General features: G+C 39.3%; 1 protein-coding gene across 6 annotated transcripts in view; it reads left to right on the top strand.

Annotated features, from left to right (window-relative positions):
- Positions 1–20,478, top strand: part of ANKRD6 (ankyrin repeat domain 6) — a 110,148-nt gene that overhangs the window by 3,044 nt on the left and 86,626 nt on the right. For 4 of the 6 annotated variants that reach the window (XM_090136013.1, XM_090136010.1, XM_090136011.1 and 1 more), the window contains exon 2: positions 8–198. The gene's annotated coding sequence lies outside the window, so the exon portion shown is untranslated. Of the gene's footprint in view, positions 1–7; positions 199–19,390; positions 19,508–20,478 lie in introns of all 6 variants that reach the window. The other 2 variants (XM_090136014.1, XM_090136015.1) reach the window with 2 other exon arrangements.

The raw sequence follows: 20,478 nt of genomic DNA, 5'->3' as shown, positions 1-20,478 counted from the left end.
TTCTAAGGCAGCGGCTGATGAGAAATGGAAACCTGGCTCGAAGTCGTCCTTCCTGTTGTTGACATCACCTGAAAACTTCGGCGGAGATCTCCACGGGAGCGCTGCGAGCTTGGGGCTGCTCTGTGAGTTGGGGCCGGCTGCGGGTCCCGCTATCGCAAACCTCGATCAAGTGCAGCGTGCGTCGTGCCCTGCCGTAAGGTGCGTGCTACAGCGGGAACGTAGGCAGCTCTCTACGCTTTTATTTTTACAGTTATTTAGGTTTATGTTTGGGGTTTCTAGCGCGTGCGTGACCCAAAGGGCACGTTGTCGGCTGCTGAATGCCTTTCATGCTTAAGGAGAGCACTGAGAGGTATCAGAGATGCCCCAGAGGCAGGTAGGGGGGTGGATTCTCCCCTCTCCACCCGCCTCCTCCCAGTAGTTATTGAATGGACTTAAAATGTCTTCCTCATGTTAAAGCAGGAGCCCACTGGGAAGATCAGTAAATCCTTCTCTGTTCAAAGATGTAAAACATATCCAAGACTGAATGATTTTGAGGCACTGGCTAGGCATGGTCCGAATCCCTTAGTAGGATAGGGTAGGTAGAGTGCATGGCTCATTCACAGGAGAATGTTATTTACCTAACTTGTTTGCTTTCGGTGTGATACGTCCAGGTGTGCAGGAAGTTTTTATAACAACTTAATTGGAGCTCCAGCCTGCCAAAATGTTTTGTAATCATCATTCCCTGGTTACTTGGATAACATACTGTTTCTGGAGATGTACGATTGCATTTCCAATCAACAGTTACAATGCAGATGGAATGACATGGCACGGTGATGGTAACTCAGAATTCAGTAATAATTTCTGAGTAGAAAATACCAGGTATATCCATTGAATGTAGCAGATATACTGAGGGCTAGCTACATCATGTTTTAAACACCTGCCTTTAGATTTCAGTAGGAGCTTGAGGTCAGTGCAGCCCACGTAGATACTAGGTGCTGCATGCCTGCTTCTGCTAGTGAGGCCCATTGCCCCTGGCAGGAGTGGATGGGAATCCTGTAACAGCAGTGCTCACCTTAATTCTTTCCCAGTAGTTTGTGTGAAAAGAAACTTCAATCAAATTCAAAAGTAACTTTATGATAGTACTCAGTTGGGAATGGTTTTTCCTTTCCTCTGCTTCTAGATATTCACCCATGCTGTGCTTTCAGTTGGAGACTGGCTTTGAGCACTAGAAATAAAACAATCAGTAAAGGATCAGTAGAAGTCAAGTGATTAACCTCTTGATCATGCAGGATCTTTCCTGTAAGCTTTTTGTAGGGCTTTTTTTGGGGAACAGAAATGGTGGAAGCGTTGATTTGGTGTATGCTGATGTAGTGAACCTGCAGCTCCTGGCTTAGGATCATGCCCTGTCCGAGGTAGCACGTTCTGGAGTTCACACTGTCAATCTTATAATTCTCTTGCACTTGATTAGATGAATGATATTTTAATTACTCAGGTACTTGTAGGGTATGGTAACACTGATTAAGCACTGAGTTGTATTTCTCCATTTATCTTTACCTTCACCTTTGCTTGACTTTGCCAGTGAGTCATCTTGTCATGTAAGAAGAAACCTTCCTGCCCCTTACTCTCTAAATTTGTGTAATAGGGCCAACAATATTTATCTGTTTGGACAGGTTATATAACAAAGAAGACTTGTAAAACACTTTTAGGTTCTTAAATTGTTTACATCATCTGATAGCAGTGTTTTATTTACTTCCATTAGCTTTAATTAGCTCCATTAGACTTGCAATTCCTCTTTTTCCTCAGCAGACAGGACTTATGATAAATACACAGAGAACTCACAGTCATGTCTTTTCTTAGTGATGCATTGGTCCAACATGTCACCAGAGGAAGTACTTCACTTAAAACTACAAATGAAGTACCATATTTCACGTGCAAGATAGACCTAGGAAGATATTTGTACAAGACATTAATGAATTGTAATTGCTTCAGGCAAAAAAAAAAAAAAAAAAGGAGGTAGGTGGGAAATAAGTCATTTTAGCTCCTTGTTGCTATTATTTTCCTTAGAAATTATTCTTCAACAGAGCTGCATGTTAGATAGAAAACCTTTTAAGCAAAACTCAGATTATAATCTGGGTGAGTAATTTACATGAGGTAAAGCAGAAATAAAATTTGAGTATCTCTGGCAGCTGTGGTTGCTCTTAGTATTTAATCCCTTACAGGTCTCTCAGTTAACTCCAGAACATCTCAGATGTTAGTGGTAGTAGATTGAAGGGATACTTCCTGAAGTTTTTCTTTTTACTACCTGGGAGCTCAAAGGCATAATGTTTCTAAGGACTGGCAGAGGCAAAAATTACCAGTGGTGAAAAGCCCTCATCTGCACATTATAGAATGTTATGTTCTGATTGCAGTAATGGGTTATTTGCCAGAAGTGTACCACTTTGGAGAAATAAATTCAGCCACCAGTTTAATGATAAATAAATATTTTTAAAGTAACTATGGTTTTAGTGTCTTGTTGAAAATTTAGTCTGGATGTTTTGTTAAAATTGAACCAAAGGCTCTTTTCATCCTAACACTTCAATCAGAAAAAAGACTTTAATTTCTGACTATTCTAATGAGCCAATTACTAAAGGCCTTACAGTAATGAAATGATTTCTTAAAAACTTCTGTTTCAAGTTCAAATTTATTTATTACAAAAATTAAAATTTTAAGTATTATACAGTGCTGATTAGTAAAACTTAAAATATATGAAATAAAATACGAAAACTTAAAATTTATAAAATATATATGAATTCCAATTACAGCTTTATTTTCTACATGTTGTAAACAAAGCTGTTCTTGACAGGTAGTAGGTAGTAATGTATTTTATGGTACAAGGTGTGATTATTTAGGAGCAATACAAGCAGAGATTAATTTTGATTTAAATTGCAATTCGTAACATTTCATTGATTTTAATCCATTATTTTATAATCAGAGGTCTTCAAGCTCTGATTATGCTGTAGAACCTCTGTTTTTGACTCTAAGTTCTTGCACTAAAATTGTTTGTCTATTTTATCTGTATTTTTTTTGAGATAGATTGATGGAAAGGGGTTATTAAAATTGCTGTTGTCATCAGTGCTTACACAACCATGAATTATGTGAGTATAGCTTGTAATTATTTCAGTGTAAAGATTGATTCTTTAATTGATAGTAAATAAAAAAAAAATCAGTTGTCCAGATAATTTTCTTATTAGCATGTGTGTAATGAGAGGAAGCCATGCTGGATTACATATTATGAGTTCTTTCTAATTTTTTTCTTCTGCTCTTGTCTACATTTGTTTTATCATCCAAAAGAGTGTTGGGCTGTGAAGGTAGGTGCTCAAAAATTAGGAAGAGTTGGAATAAATGTGAATTTCCTGGCTTATCTATTGCATAGCTTTCAAATTCATACATGTTGGCTGTTCTGAATGTACTGCTTCTCTAGAAGATGTGGTTGTGTATGACAGCAGTGTGTCTGTGTCATGTTGGTACTGATCTGGCCATACAGGTGTTTTCACATAAGACCTGTTATTAGTTTTGGTTTTTTAGTGTTTAGTAAATGAAATGTTAATGTTATTTTGTTGATTGAAAGGAACCCAGAACATTACTACTAGTAGTTAAGCTTTGTGTTGAAAGAGGAAGCTGCCCTATAGAAGCAATGCTCTTGCGCTCGATGGGTGTACATTGGGTGGTGTAGTTAATACTGCATGGCAGCGTGGATTCTTACATTATTTGGGTGCACTGCTACCCTCAGCAGTATACTTCTGATGCATTATTGTGGGCATGAGTGTACACTAGCTCATGTGATGGTACAAGATTGTGGATGGTTATGTTGTTCCTCCACTACTTCACTTTGTTCCATAGATCCTTGCCAGTGATCCCATTGCGTGTTGCATGAAATTCACAGAATCACAGAGTTGCAAGGGTTGGAAGAGACCTCACAAGAGTGTTGAGTCCCACCCCCTGCCAAAGCAAGTACCCTACAATAAGGTCGCACAGGTAGGCATCAAGACAGTTCTTAATATCTCCTTAGGAGGAGACTCCACAACCTCTCTAGGCAGCCTGTTCCAGTGCTGCATCAGCCTTACTGTAAAGGAGTTCTTCTGCATGTTTGTATGCAACTTCCTGTGTTCAATTTTTAGGCCATTACTTCTTGTCCTATTGCTATGCACCACCGAGAAGAGCCCAGCCTCATCCATTTACTTCCCACCTCCCTTTGAATACTTATAGACATTAATCAGATCCCTCTTCAGTCGTCTTTTCCCCAGGCTGAACAGACCCAGGTTACTCAGCCTTTCTTCATATTGGAGATGCTTCAGGCAAGTTCAGAGTCCTTGGAATCAACAGGAGGATTCTGAGAGCAGCAGTTAGTGTGGATGTTGTAGATGTTTGAGGGTGGAGGAAGTCACAGCTCTGGAGTAAGTGTGGTGTGACACACTGAGTGTGGGTCTGCCTTAGCCCTGGAAAAAAAGAAAAGTAATTATTTGGCCCAGTGTCAGAAAAGATGAGGCTTTTAAAATTGTGCTGTGATCAAAAGTGTATTTTAAGTACTCTTCAAATCATGAAGTCTTATCTTGTTTAAACTCTGATTTAAGCCAAGCTTCTTCTAAGAGCATACTTCTTACTTTCCCTTACTTTCCCATGAATAGAGATGGACAAAAGCATTTTCATCTGCATTCTAGAAAATACATCTGGGTTTGATGGAAATTAATTCCGTGAAGATGTGCATCACTGTGTGTACACTGCAGCAGGATAATAATTCTTTCCCAGTTTGAGATGCTGATTACTTTAAGCCAGAGTTGCAGCTGCTGGCCGAAGCAAGTGGCTTTATAGTCATGGTAGCTGTATTTTTCTGTGGGATCATGCAAGCCCATTACACCTATAACAACTTATCTACAGAGTCCCATCACAGAACTAAGCAGTTGTTTGAACTACTGAATTTCATGGCAGAAATTTTCTTTTGATTTTATTGGCATCTGCAATGAGACATCTTAACAGCTATCATCCTATTGTGCTGATTGCTTCTGAGTCAAAATCCCTTACGTTGTCTCAGATGGGTCAGCTTCTATAGTGTTCAGATAGTGCCATCTTTGTGTTTGTTTCTTATAAAAACAAGTGACCATGTGTGGTAGTCACATGTCATCTCAGGATTTGAGTGAATTTTTTAACAATGATCTCAGTGAATAATTTCAGGTATATTTTATTAAGAGTTTGCTGTCTATGTGTGTACTATATCTGCAGAAATTGTAGCCTGCTCAGTCTCCTTCACATGAGTAATTTTCTGTCATTTTCTTTCTGACCACTTTTGTTATTAGACTACGTCTGGCTGAAGCCTTCAGAAAGGATTTGGGGCAGTTAGCGGCTGTGGAATTATCCACCTGCCATCTGCAGTCTTTCATTGACATTATTGTTCTGGTTTAAATCCAGATGTTGAAATAGCAGTGCATTCTTATCTCTTTGTCTTTTTCAGACTTGATGGCAGCTTCAGAATCCTTGCAAGGATATTTTTTGTCATAGTTTTTCGCAGCTTCTGTATAAAATCAGGTGATGCTCTTTTCCTGCGCTGCCTCTTTTTGTTTTTTTTCCTCAATTAGTATTGGTTTAAAACCTTTACTTTATTCCATTTTCATTAATACTGTCAGTCCAACCTTTGTCTAGTCCCAGGATCTAAAATTTGCATGTTTGGAAGCTCAAGTTTGGATAGATTTTATGTTGGCAGCAGTACCACTGAAGTACTGTTTCAATGGCACATTTTTTCATTGAACGCTACCTGATGACTGAGCAGAAGGCAGATGTCATAGCAGCCGCTGCCAACCAGCTTGTTTTTTTTTTGTTTCAACATCTGAAGGTAGCTAGGAAACATAATAATAAATGCTACATTTAGACAGGTGGCTTCCTATCATTGCTATATGCTGTCATATGGTGCCCTACAGGCAAATGTGAGAGTGTCTGACCCAAAAAATTGATGGTGTGGAAAAAGCTCTTTGGCAAGAAGTAGTTAAAAGGCTTATTTTCTCCTATCTTGGTGTTACATTACCTGCAATATCCACTTCTTTCATGGGTTTGGATAGTCTAAGACATGCTGAATTCTAGCTTTTGGTCTTGTCTGAGTTGTGTCAGGAATCCTCTTGGAAAGAGGTTGTGGAGGATTGTGTCATGGCCCTTGGAACAGATAGATTCAACCTTCAACACAGGAGCTTGTACCCCAGCTGTAATGCATACTGATTTCTTTCAAAGGCAGGCAAGTTTCTTCCAGGAGCAGCTGCTCTGTGGTTGAGTGCCCTGCATCAGTTCAACTACAGTTCAAGTCTATTGATACAAATGGGAGATTTCAGTATGGGATAAGCTGAGCTGTGAATTCAAAGTACAGTATTTTATTAGTGAGTAATCAGCTGCTAAGTTGGATCCTTTTGTTCACTGTAAGATTACACTTAATCAGCTTGGAAAGGCTGTAAGAAATCCCCACCTAGCAGGCACTAGCTGAGGTTGAAATCCGCTTCACTTTCTGATGCCCTGATAGCAAATGAGGATGCCTGTGTGTGCAGACAGTGAGTGACAGTCAGGCTTGGCAAGGCAAGACTGGGGCAAGGCAGGACAGTCCTTTTTTATTCCTAGTAGAACAGCCTCCAAAAACTGAAGTAGGATACAGTGCTTTTGCCATAACTTGGAAGAACAGACTGCAAATGCTGGCTGTTTCTCTGTGTAGCCATTCTCAGAAATCAGGTTATTTCAGTCACCCTGAAGGTAGGGAGAGTGCAGCCTCCTTCATTTGGTATTAGGACAGGACTGTCCATCTCCAGAGATTTCTTTTGGTTCTTTTTGTCCAGAGGCCAGTAGCTCAGCGGGTCAACTGCCTGCAGGTCCAGCAAAACTGCCTCAGAGTTTTAGCTGGACACCTCAGTGGCCTGTGTTATGTGGGTGCATTTTATTACAGGGAAGGATGATGTGTCTTTTCCTTAACTCCTTTTCCTCATTTAAGGTCCATGTGTCAGTGAGGATGGAGTAGGAAATAGGCTAGGAGAAGTTGTTCTGTATGAGGAAAAAGATGAGAAGTGGCTCTGTTTTGAGCCTGACAACGGCTGGTTTCACCTGATGCCTTCATGTATTCTCCAAGCTGATTTTCCTCTGCTTAATTATTCCTCAAATGGAAATTATGTCTGGCCTTTTATTGTCTGTGTTATACTTCCTTATAACTTCTAGTTTTGCTTACTCTTTTCTCAGAAGAGGGAGTGTGAGTTGTTTACAACTTTCAGGATGCAGTTCAATATTTTACACTGTTGAATAAAGATGATTTTGATTTCATTCTCTGCTGTAATAATTGCTACATTGCTTTGTTGACTGTGCTTTTGTAGAGTGAGCTATTAAAAAACTGAAATCTCATTTTCAAGTCATTCAGAGCCCATCATTATGCGTATGAAGTCGAGGTGTTTCTTCTTGCCATGAATATCAGTCTATATTTAAGTTGTATTGAATTTCACCCACATTTTTACTGGCGAGTTATTGGTTGATATTAAGTCCTTCTGTATCTCTTAGCAATCAACACTTGCCTTTATCCTCAGTAGTTTAGTATTACCAGTAAAATTTGTCACTAAACTGTTGTAATTTTTCTCTGTCACCCCACTGGGATTCATTAGGGAGTATATTGAACACAATGTATTCATAGTGCAGATGGCTGTGGGGCTGCATGAGTAATGTCCCTCCATTATGATGACGGACTACTTTTTCTTTGTACCATTCATTTTGTGTCTTCTAGTTGTTTCTTTATGCAGATGAGGACTTTCCCTGTTATTCCTTAGCTGCTTAGTTTCTGTAATACCGAGATTTATTTTTTTAAAGCAGCCTTTGATCTGAAGCCTTTGAGGGGACAGATTTCAAAAACAGAATTAAATAAATAGTAAAATGGATATTGTTCCAACTGCTCATGTTCACAAGCTGCAGTGGAGCTTCCAGCCCCACGTGAAGGCAGAGAGGAGGTGAATTTCTCTAAGTGCAGCAGGAAAACTGCTTGACCCTGAAACGTAGCATGTCCATTGAGGCTGCTCTTACTGTATGTATTTGGAGGCCAGACACAATTTACCATGGCTTAAGGACAGCGTTACATCAGTGATGCAAACTTACTGCCAATGTGAATTATCATGGAGTTTGAGTTGGAGGGGATCTGTAAAAGTCATCTGGGTCAACTCCCCTGCAGTGAACAGGGACGCCCACAGCCAGATCAGGCTGCTCACAGTCAAGTTCAGCCTGACCTTGGATGTCACCAGGGATGGAGCATCAACCACCTCTCTGAACAACCTCACTACCTTCATAGTGAAAAAAGAAACAAACAAACCAACAAACCAACCACTTTTTTTTTTTTTTTTTTTTTTTTACATTTGATCTACAGCTCTCCTCTTTCAGTTTGAAACCATTTCAAACCATTAACTTTGGACCTTTTTTTTGTGTCCAAACAATCAGCATTCAACTAGTCTACATTGCAAACACATCCCAGCTTACTTTGGGTATGCTATTTTGGGGTTCGATTTTAGTCAAAATTAAATTCCCACAAATTCCATCCCAAGTTCCCTGGGTGAAATTGCTTGACAGATCTCAAATGCAAATTCTTTAGAGTAAATCATCTCTAACCCTTATTTTTCCTGCTTTTCAAATCAGGTTGACCATTTTCATGTGCAGGCCGCCTCTGCTTGCTCAGAAGGTATCCAGTCCTTTTCTCAAGGAGAATTTGAAAGTAAGATGGGGACCTATCATAAAAAAGTGGATGGCAAAATTAAAAAATTAGTGTGAATACATGCATATAGTATTCAGTGCCAGTAAATTGGCACTGAATGGGTATTTACAATCTCAGGTATACAATCTTTGAGAGAATTTCTTTAACTGAAAAGAAACTATTTTAAAAAAAGAATTCCCAGATTCATTTCGTGCTTACAGGAGTAACTTAAAACAAACAAAAAAACCTAAATCAACTTTTTTTTCTAGCTTCTCCCATTTCCCTCTTATCTGTCCACCAACATGTGTGCTTGAGAAGTCTGAAATCAGATTTCTGGCTTCTGCACTCCATTACTCTTTCAGATAATCTATTCTTTAATGTCTAGCAACTGCAGACATACAAATGAGGATGCTGCAGCTTCAGTTATTAGAGCTATGTCAGGTTTTTCTTCTTTTTGTTTTTAATCCTCAAAGTGGAGTACTTGGCGTGGAAGCTAGAAGCATATTTTATTCAAAATCTAGCATCTAGAATTTGGATGTATTCAGCCTGTATAATTGTTTTTGAAATACTGTATTACGATGAATTTACTTTCCTATTCTGTGTGGTTTTGCACATCCAACAAGTGTCTGAGTGTAATTATATGGGATGAGCTCATTATGGCAGCTGCCAGACAAATCAAGAAAACAGGTAGTGGTATTTCTGTAGAACTGGGCACACTAAAATCAAAAGCAAAAGCAACCCACAACAATTGGAATGTTCATTTTTTTTTCCTCCATCTCATGACTTGAAATGAAGAACCTCATCCCTTGACTAAGCTGAAGCCAAGTGTTGAGTGAATCATAAGGTTGCAAGGTAAAGCCCATTTATCCTGGGATCTACTTCTGTTTCTTTGAGATGGAACTAGTAGTGTCATTGAAATGAAAATCTTTCTGTGTCTTTCATGCCTCAATAGTGCTCATAAAGGATGTGTTTGCTCTACTTTGGTGAAAAAAACTTCGCAATTGGCTTTTCTTGTAAACTAAGCTGGGGGATTAGCAGTGTAGATTGATAGAAATATGGAGGGATTTCTCAGCACACAATTACATTCATAGAATCATATAATGGTTTGGGTTGGAAAGAGATCTTCAAGACCATGTAGTTCTAGCTTTTCCTCTATAGATAGGGACACCTCCCTCTAGACCAGGTTGCTCAAAGCCCCATCCAACCTGGCCTTCAATGCTTCCAGAGAAGGGAGGGCATCCACAACTTCACTAGGCAACCTGTTCCAGTGTCTCACCACTCTCACAGTAAAAAATTTCTTCCTAGTATCTAATCTGAATCTGCCCTCTTCCAGTTTAAAGCCATTTCCCCTTGCTCTGTCACTACATGCCCTTAGAAAAAGCCCCTCCCCAGCTTTCCTTCAAGAACTGGAGGGCCACTATAAGGTCCCCCTGGAGCCCTCTCTTCTCTAGGCTGGCCCCAGCTGCATTATGTGCTGCAATGTTTTATATTAAGATAATGGATTCTCATATAATTCTGTGGAGCTATTTAGTGCTATTTTCTCCAAAATACTAAGATTTTGAAACACATTAGAGTAGTGTCTCAGTCTGATTGTTTTCAATAACTTAGTTCTTTTATTTTAAATAGAGCAGGCAGGTAACTGTAGCGTGTCTGTGCTTTATACTTAAGAAACAAACAAACAATCCCTTAGTTTATTAGTTCCCATGCTTTATATTTTAAAGCCGTATACATGCATATTCACTCCTCTTTGCCAACAGAGCGGTTTCTCTGGTCTGTGTATCTTAAACTTATTACTTCTCCAAACGTACATGGTCATTCAAGAAAAACAGGATAGCACAAAAATGTTTACAATGTAAAAATTATCAGATTTCACCATGTAGCATTTTAAAAAACCCACCACGCCTCGTATGCTCTGTAAATGAAATATTCAGGCCTTGCCTAATTTAAAATTAAGGATCAAATGACACCAAAATAATTACTCTTCTTTTAACAAAAATCCATTGTTTTATACATGCATAGTAGTATTGCCTGTAGACAGGACATTATCAACAACTTGTGTATAGCACAGTTTTAGTTTACTGATAAACCCTCAGAAAGAGACCAGAAAAACAAAACTTTCAACTATACTTTACACGATTAGATATTTTAAAGATGTATGCATGTTATCAAAGGCTTTTAAAAATTAATTTAGTGCTGTAATTTGTAGTTTTGCTGTATCAGATCGAAAGCTGATTTAATCAAATCTCACTTAATCCAGTGATTATGTCCATGTGAATAATACTCAAAGAACTTGTCTCTGTGTGAAAAACATCTTCCCAGAAGGAAATGTAGTAGGCTTACACTTAAAATAAAAAACAACAATAGTAATACAAACACACACAAAACAAAAAACCAACAACAAAAAAACAAAGAAACCACGGATTGAGTTTCCTGAGTTTCCCTGTCTCATTGTATAGTGATTTTCACTGAAGTCTCATATCCCATGAAATGAAATCTGTAGCCAAGATGATATGATATTGGGCAATTTATATAATTCAGCATGCAGGCCTGCTCTGCTGTTGAAACAATAGGCTGAGTGTTTTAAGGTGCAGATAGCCTGACTAAAATAACATGTGTTACAAAAGAAGCTGATATGCTTTCTTGATGGAATATGTTCAGTAGAAAAGTACTTGTAAATTCTCTATAACATGTTACTATCACAGGAGTAGTTAATGCGATGAAGAAAATCTCAGGAATGTGATTTGCTCCTGCTCACACTGAAGTGTGTTTTAGCCCTATTAGGCCATGGTTGTGGTTTTAAAGTAAAGAAGATGCTCCTCAACCTTTTCTCTGGTGCATTGCTGTCTCATTTTCCCATGCCAAATTCCTCTGTCTTTTGCCACTTTCAAGAGTTTCTCTGTATTTTTCTTCACTTTTTTTTTTCTTTTTTTCTTTTGTCTTAGATGTACTCCCTCATCCTTGATCTAAGAATTGTCTGGTCTTCTTTGATCTGTTTCTTTACAAATCTCCTCCCGTTTTGCTAGTTGTGCTCCTTGCGGTGGTTACTGAACGCCTAGTCATAACTTTGAACCCAGATGAGCCGTGAAGAGAATCTAAGATAGTTTAAAAACATTTGCAAAAGGTTTTGTGAGAGAGCAGAGAAGGATCTGTTCTTTCAGCTGTTGGAGAGGGTCCAGAGGAGGGCCACGAAGATGATCAGGGGACTGGAACACCTCCCCTGTGAAGACAGGCTGTGGGAGCTGGGCATGTTCAACCTGGAGAAAAGAAGGCTGCGGGGTGACCTCATTGCAGCCTTTCAGTACCTAAAGGGAGCCTACAAACAGGAGGGGAATCAACTCTTTGAAAGGGTTGATAACTGCAGGATGAGGGGAAATGGTTTTAAGTTGAGGAAGGGAAGATTTAGGTTGGATGTCAGGGGGAAATTCTTTACAGAGAGAGTGGTGAGGTGCTGGAACAGGCTGCCCAGAGAGGTTGTGGATGCCCCATCCCTGGAAGTGTTCAAGGCCAGATTGTATGAGGCCCTGGGCAGCCTGGTTTAGTATTAAATGTGGAGGTTGGTGGCCCTGCGTGTGGCAGGGGGTTGGAGATTCATGATCCTTGCGGTCCCTTCCAACCCTGGCCATTCTGTGATTCTCTCATGCTTTTACAGGTGTTCTTCACAGTGGCTGTTGTAGGACATCCTCCGAGACTTGTTAAAAGCCAGCTCCCTCTCTGTTGTATTTTTTTCCATACCCTCTTTTCTATGCTTTGCTCTTCTTAATTGGCAATCTGGTAGTGGCTGTTGGTTTTTTTTGTTTGGTTGTTTTTTTTTGCTTTCACTTAGTAGGATTTTTCTGCCTTTCAGCCTCAGTATGTTCAGGTCCCCCTATATGTACTAAGAATGAAATTGAGATATGTCTGGAAAGTGTCTCTCATGGAACATGAAAGATGTGGGTATTGAGCTTCATGAGGGTCAGGAAGCAGAAGGCTGGAAGGAAAATCCTGCCTTGTTCTGGGAACGTTTCAGACATATGAAGCCTCTATAACATGGACACTCCCTTCTCTCTTATTCCATTATTCTTTAAGTTTTTACTTTACATGTCCCTTCAGGATCTGAACAGCCTTTGTGAGCAGGCAATATGGATATTCTTCACATGGTAATGCAAGCTTGCATAAACTGGATCCTTGTAATAATACAAAGGGGACTCAGATATGCTGAAATTTCAAAATATTTCTTAACTATAAAGCAGGTACACTGAGCTACATGATCCTTTTCAGTTCTTGAAATAAGGCTAATGCATCTGGTTTTGGTTGTGGACAATTAGAAACATAAGGAGATTGACATGTGTGCAGTGGTGTTCTCCACCTCCACAGCTCCTACCAGTGGCTGACCAAAGAGAGGCTTGCTGGAAGGTGCCCTGACTTTATGGAAGCACAGTAGCCTGGCCCGTGTAGAAGCCTGTCCAGATTTTACTTTCTTCCAAGCTGTGGGAAACCTCCATAAGCTCTAGGAGACTGAGTCTCTTGAAACCCAACCTTTGTTTCCTGAAATGACTTCCCAGGCAAGGGGAGCTCTAGTTCTTTGGGTTCCCCAGGGGGCCCATGTGTGTGCTGGGAAAAGTGGGGGAAGTGAGGATACTTGTGTAAACACGGCAGTGTTAACTCACTGTACTTGACACAAATGTTTCTAGTTTCTACTCGCTTTGTGAACTTGTCAGTTGTGTAGGGCAGAGTCTTCAGCAGCAGCTGTGATTCTGTTGTGCTAGGAGGAGGAGCTTCCTAAAGAAGCCATTTCTGTAGCGAAGAGTCTCTTTAATCACCTGAAATGGCTTGTCTGTTAGTGCTGGTACTTGTTCTGTGTGCTACAAGCCTGCTGCCACGGGAGATTTTTGTTTTACCAGATTGGATATCACATTTCAGTGCAGCAGATGGCATGTGTCTGACAAATGGCCTTTGGTAGGAGTAGGCATAGCGGGAATACACACTAAACCACTGGTGTTTTCCTCGGTCTTCTGTAACATCACCTAAAGTACACCCTTATGCAGTGCTCATTATAGTCACCTGATGCAAGATCCAAGCTTTTGAGATACCCACTTTCTTCTGTTGTTTATATACTTGTCCAACTGGCTAGAATGCTGAGAGATGCACAGCAGAGCAATGTGGTATTTAAGGTGAGTTGTGCTTAACTCATCTGCAGCCTGCATTGAGAGAAGTTATATTAATTTCAGTTACTTTGCCTGAAAGTGCCTTGTGTCAACTGACAGCTGTTTAAAATTAATTATTTAATGGAGATCCTAGTTTGCAAGATAAGTAGAATAGAAACGTGCATGATGTTGTTTATTTTGAACTTGGTGTAGAGGCATTCCTAATAATTCAGATGTTGAGTGGAATGTAACAGTGTTACTCTGCATGGCCTTACTCTGCCAGAACAAACGAGGAAGGCTAGGCCAGTTACAGGGTTGGAACAAAAGAGCCCTGGGGCAGAGTTTGTAAGTTGGGCTCTTGTTACCAGACTGTGATTCCTACCACTGGACTCCGGTGTAGGGTGGTAAGCAGCCTTCTGAAAAACTGAGAATTTTGCAAATATTTTCTCATAAAAGAGAGAGTGTGTCCACAATCCACCAAGAGCTCATTCAATTCTGTCTGCCATGGGCTCAGATGGGCTCAGAAGTACTGTTTGTCATGATCAGTATGGAGATTACTTAGAAACCCCACCTATACAGGTATTGCTATCGGGGGCGCCTTGACTATCCATCAGAAAAGACCAGAAAAAAGAGCTTTACTGCTTGCTATGCATAAGTTCTTTTATAGCATTAGAGCTTCTTAGTGGGATTAAAACTACTTTCTGCAGGTACTTTATAGTGGTCTTCCTTCTGGAAAACCTTGAAGCATGTCAGTATCTGTGGTTTATTGGTAATGGTGAGCATGTCGAGCCCTGAAATCTTGTTTCTCTAGGGGATCAAGTCCACAAGTACTCAGACTTGTCAACCTTGTTGATCCTACCCTATTTTTTAATTACTTCAGACATCTGCCTTCCACTGATGTTCTGTAACTACCTGAGGGTAAAGATAAGCTGTTCTTTTCTGTTGTTTGAAGCATTCAGTGAGAAAGGCTTCATAAAAGCTTCAGACCGATACAGGACATAAGGAACAGATAGTTATTCCCTCTCTATAATTTGCAAGTCTCATCCATGTGCTTTGACAGACTTTCTGAAAGGTGTATTTTTCCTGTTTCATGACAATTATCCTGACAGGTGTTTTTCTTCACCAGAGCAAGTTACCCACTGACTTAAAAAGAAAGTTGAGTGAACTGATATTTCAGATGGTTGTTGGGAAGTTTATTTCAGAGCATAGGATAATTTCCATGCTAGTATTCTCCCGTGGCATATTAAGGGATAAATCCTGTTTCAGTCTCCTGCTTCTTTGTATTACCTGTATTATCTTCTTGTTTCAATAACAAAACCTTCAGAAATTACAAAGGCATGTGTAACCCCAGTTGTACTTGATCATGGTGCTCACTCAGAAGTCCATTAGGCTGATGCATTGAAAACCTCAATGACTAAATGAATATATGAGTAGAGCAGAATCATGGAGTGTGAGGCTAGTTTCCCTGTTCTAAATTCCCTGTGTTTGTCTGTATTGACAAAAAATTGTGTGACAGATCTCCGCATCCTTGGATTAAACACAGTTTATAAGGAAAATGAGCCACTGAAATTACTGGTATAATTGTTTGCTGCAATGAGATTGCCTTACGTTGAGTCAAGTGGGGTATGTGTAGATGTGTGTGGGAGAGATACTTGAAGATATTGTCAATATTCACATCTTTCTCCTCTATAAGAGGCATACTGACCCAACAAGACCTCCTCATGGAAACATGCCAATATACATGTATGGATAGCTTGCCTATTAGTAAGCCTTCCAATGACTGCTTAGCTAACTATCTTTTCACTCAACCAAATAAAACGATTAACACAAAATAACTGCACGTTTACATCTCTTTTTGTACTGTTTCTCCTTTAGTAGTTAAATCAGAAACAATTGAGAACAAAGTGGTTCATGTTACTTGTGTGGGACAATTTGGACTGGTTCTTGTTTATCTGGTGATTGTGCCTTTGTTTTGTCATGAGAATAAATGAATACATTTCTATACATTTCTGATTTCTTGCATAGCTACCTGGTTTATTTACTTCTATGTGGTTAACTAAAAATCACAAATCTGTATTGTGTAAATTGATGGATATATTTTAGATGCATCACAGAATGGCTTATCTTGGAGGGGACCTCTGCAGGTCATCTTGCCCAGTGGCCTCAAGCTGGGCTACCTATAGCTTCTTGGCCAGGATACTCAGTTTCTTCTCAGTGTCTTCTCATCTAAGCATTTGAGTAGACAGTATCTTATAAGGAATTAATGTATTAAGGCTCTGTAGTGCTTAAGAAGGGCATTTTAACTGTTTTTTTTTTCATTGTTGAAAAATTACTGCAAGTTTTGGGATAAACTGTGTTCCATTAGGCAAGATCATATGTCAATTTTGGCATTGTACAGTCTGTAAAAACTGCAGATAATGGGTATATAGATGGATTGACTGGAGAAAAAAAAAGAGATTCTTAAGTGAAAGTTTGGGGTTGGAGGGAGTGGGAGGAGACTTGCCTCAAGAAGTCAATTGCATACTGTGTGTTTTTTGAGGGTTTTAGGATGTTACTTAATGCTTGGTATCTGAAGTATTTAAGTGCCAAAGAGTTTGGAAGGACTGAAATCTTGGCAAACAATTCCAGCTTTGCTGATCCTGTTTTGAAAGTGTAGCAAGAGTGAGTGTGTGTGAGGCAGGTCAGTGCAGCCTGAAGCCTTTTGCAGATAGATCTTTAGGCTTCTGTCAGCAAGATTGTTTACCCATGCATTGGGACTGTCTTCAGAAAGCATTGTTTGTTGCATAAACTAAACTTATTCCTGGACTCACAGGTTGTGACATCTGAGTCAGCAAATGTTTCCTGCTGGTATATTCAGTTCAGTACGTTTCGATGAAGCAGAAGTCTTGTACCAAAAAAACTGCTTCTGGCATTGTCGTGTGTTCTGTCCCAGACAACAACTTTCTCAAATGTAACCCCTCCTTTCTCTCCCCGAAATCTGCAGTGATAAAAATCCTGCTGTCATGTCAGCACGTGTCTTCAGAGAACCTGAAGGGCATTAATGAGAATAGGTTTAGAATTCCTGGCTTGATTTATGAAGAAAAGAAAAAAATCAAAGGGAGTATTCTCTAACCTATTAAAATGTTTGCATTCTGCTTCATGGTGATATCTACTTAACATTTGCAGATGCAAAGTGAAGAGTCAAATCCTTGCCTGTTTTGTGCATCAGAGTGTAAACTCTTTCTTTGCTTAAAAGCAGTACAGTTCCAAGTAGTGGAAAGGTATAGAAGTAAAGACATTTGTTCTAAATTTTGAAATAAATTAAATTAATACTCAGGACTTTCTCATTGGATGTTTCTTCTTTTGTTACTTCTGTGAGAAGTAAAACTGAAATTTTTTTGGTAACTTCTAGAAAGTGTGAAAAGCAAGGTAACATGTATTTGCTTTCAGTTCCCATTCCTCAACTCAGCTATATTAATGCATGCATTTGTTTTTTGTTTTTTTGGTGTTTTTTTTTTGTTTATTTTTGAGCAAGGCTTTATGTTATAGCTACAGAAACAAGGCATATACAATCTTTCTGTAGTTTATGGATATAGAAAACTGCTTCAGCCCATGCTGAGGACTCAGTCTTATCTGCATCTGTGTTGCTTTTCAGAAAGTGCCAAACCTGTTCTCCTTTATGCTGAACCAGCCAGCAGACATCTTTTCTCACTGCTCAATAACACCTCCCTCTCTCCTCCCTTCCTCCAAAAACAAGGTAGATTTCCAACATTCCTTTCATGTCCTGCAAATGTTTGTATACTTTGGCAAGAAACTTGCCTTGCTACTCACCACTGGCCAGTCCACTTCTACTGTCCTGTATGCCTATTTCTAGTAGCACTTACTGCTGTAGTTCAAGTAGTGGAGGAGGTGTGTACTGTGGTTTTAAATATCCTGATACAAATCCTGCAGATCATTCGCATAGGCAATTAGCAGGAGAGAGTGTGGAGACATGGAGAGCTGCTAGATACTTGTGTGTTGTTGTTATTTTTTTTTTCCTATGGTTTTTATTTGAAGAGTAAATTAAGTATACAAAACTAGGAAAAGAATTCTGTGATGCAAATCTTCAAGACAGGATCATGTATGTGGTGCTCGGTGGGAGACCTGCCTTGTGTGGCATACAGGATAAATGAAGTGGGCAGAGCTCTGGAGAGGTAGGAATGTGCTTTTGTGCAGAAGCTGTGAACTGGAACCCAAGAGCAAGTTTGCACCCTTAGAAACAGTGGTTGAGTAATCCTGGTGGTTCCTGGCCTATGATTTGCTATTCAACTCCGGTGTTATGTTAACTCCTTCAGGACAAACTTTTTTTTTTGTTTTTTTGTTGACATTTTAAACCAACAAATTAACTTGGATCGGAATCATTTTCTGCATGTCCATTTCTTTTACTGTATTCTGGGGCATCACATAAATCTAGGAAAAAAGTGTTGTTTATTTTCTTATATTTATTTCACATTTTAATAATTACCACGTTGTTTTTTTTTTGTGCAACACTAATCATAGAATCACGAAGGTTGAAAAGACCTCCAAGGTCATCCAGTCCAACTGTCCACCTATCACCAATATTTCCCACTAAACCATGTCCCTCAGTACGACATCAAAGCGTTTCTTGAGCACCTCCAGGGTCAGTGACTCCACCACCTCCCTGGGCAGCCCATTCCATGCCTGACCTCTCTCTCAGAGAAGTATTTCCTAATGTCCAACCTGAACCTCCCCTGGCACAACCTGAGGCCATTTCCTCTAAGTCCTCTTGCTAGTTACATGGGAGAAGAGGCCAACCCCAGTCAGTTCACCAGTTTTTAATTTGGAGTTTAGACAGTTGACTAATGATAGTCAGTTCACCTCAGTCTAAATCTGAAAAGCAGAATACTGACCAGATTTTGTCTCTTGTCTCTGATACTGAGCCAGACTGTCCTCAAAAAATGCAGAGAAGTTATTCTTCAGGAGGAGTCTGGCACTCTGCTACATGGATTGCTCACATGCCAGGCCCAATAGTTGATTAAGAAATTTCTTGCTCCTGCTCTGCAAACTTTGTTTCAATCTCATAATTGATTTTTGTGAGCTTTCAATCAGAGCAAGCAGGAGCAATATCTTTCTCATTATAATGACAGTAAAACCTCCTGAAACTTTTGACACAAATTTCTGTGTATCCTCATTCTGAAATTTATTTAATCAACATACATTAAGGCAAGGAGGAAGCACTGCAAGAAGAATTCTTCCTAAGAAGATGAAAATATTAATTTGTAGGTCTTGGTTTCTGTGTCTGTTTATTACAAAATTACAAATGCCTCATAAAACCTGCAAGTCTTGGTATAAAACCACAAACATCTTTCTTTTCTGTAAGTAGCTTCTCAATATTACTGTGTGCATCAAAATAGAAAAAATAGAAAAAACCTTTTTGTTTACTGTAAGAGTACAGTCTGATGGTTCTGGCAGAAATTATGTTCCTTAAGACAGGAGCAGGATTGATTTCAGATTCCTCATTTCTTTAGCCTTTGCTGCTTTCTGCTGAACTATAATTTTTTTTTTTTTTTAATTATTTTTTTCTTTTCAGTAGCCTGAAACACATTCCAGAAATGTCTGTGCAAGGGAGAGGAATAAGAATGCCAAGGCTGCTGGTGAATAAGAGACTATAATGAATCTTGTAAAACTGGACCTTTTCATTCAGAGAGTGAGTCTCCATTACTGAGTCTTTTGTTGCTTTCTTTTGAACTGGAAGGGAGAGGAGGAGATGTTAATTGTTGTCCTATGACACTTGCCTCTAGCCTACCTGAATTATGGGGTGGGAGAGGAAAATGCAGAGGAAATTCATGCTATTTATTATATCTGAAGATGCATCAATGTAATTACTTCACTTTAAAACCACCTGGTTTGGGATATTTAAATTTACATTGAAAAGTTGATTTTGTTCTATATTGATCTGAGCTGAAAGATGATAAAGAAAACCTTCCATTTAAAAATCATCTTTTCTTTTTAATAGACATTCAGATCCTGTTGACTCAGTCCCATGGAATAAATTTCTGGAAACTAAGCATTTTTTCAGCTGTAAACTGTTTTCCAACATTGTTGTTCTAAGATTCGTTTTGTTAATACAACAGCTTAGTGTTTCCTACAGGGTGATTTTGGATTGCATTTATCTTTTATTTAGGCTATGTCAGACCTTCTAACAGTCATTTTATCCCTTGGCTAGTTCATAGCTAGCTCAGTGACATGGACTGTGTGGTCAGGACTGGGGCAATTGTGCTGTGTCTCAGAATACACGCTTGGGAAAATGATCCACTGCACCTAACGTAATAACAGCTGACTGTGTATTAATTATTACTTATTAGTAAAAACAGACATGGAAGTTGTCACTTAAGAATATGCTGGGGAACTTGATGTACTGAAGGACCTGTATCCTGTATAAGGGAGTTGTCTAATGTTTGCTTGTGCTAGGAGTCCATGTTTGTGAAGGGACATGGTTTTGTGAGAACTCTTGGTGATAGGTGGATGGTTGGACTGGATGTTCTTGTAGGTCTTTTCCAACCTTGGCGTTTCTGTGATTCTGTGAAAGCTTGCCATTAGCACAACTGGTTCACCCAAACTTGTCTTTATCTTAGTTTTCCATTATGTACAACCTGTTGTCATGAAAATCTCTGGGGA

The sequence above is a fragment of the Phasianus colchicus genome, chromosome 2 (genome assembly GCF_987193195.1).
Source record: "Phasianus colchicus chromosome 2, bPhaCol1.hap1.1, whole genome shotgun sequence".
Classification (NCBI taxonomy): Eukaryota; Metazoa; Chordata; class Aves; order Galliformes; family Phasianidae; genus Phasianus; species Phasianus colchicus.
Note: the sequence above shows the minus strand (reverse complement) of the source record. Positions and strands in the feature narration are given on the sequence as shown.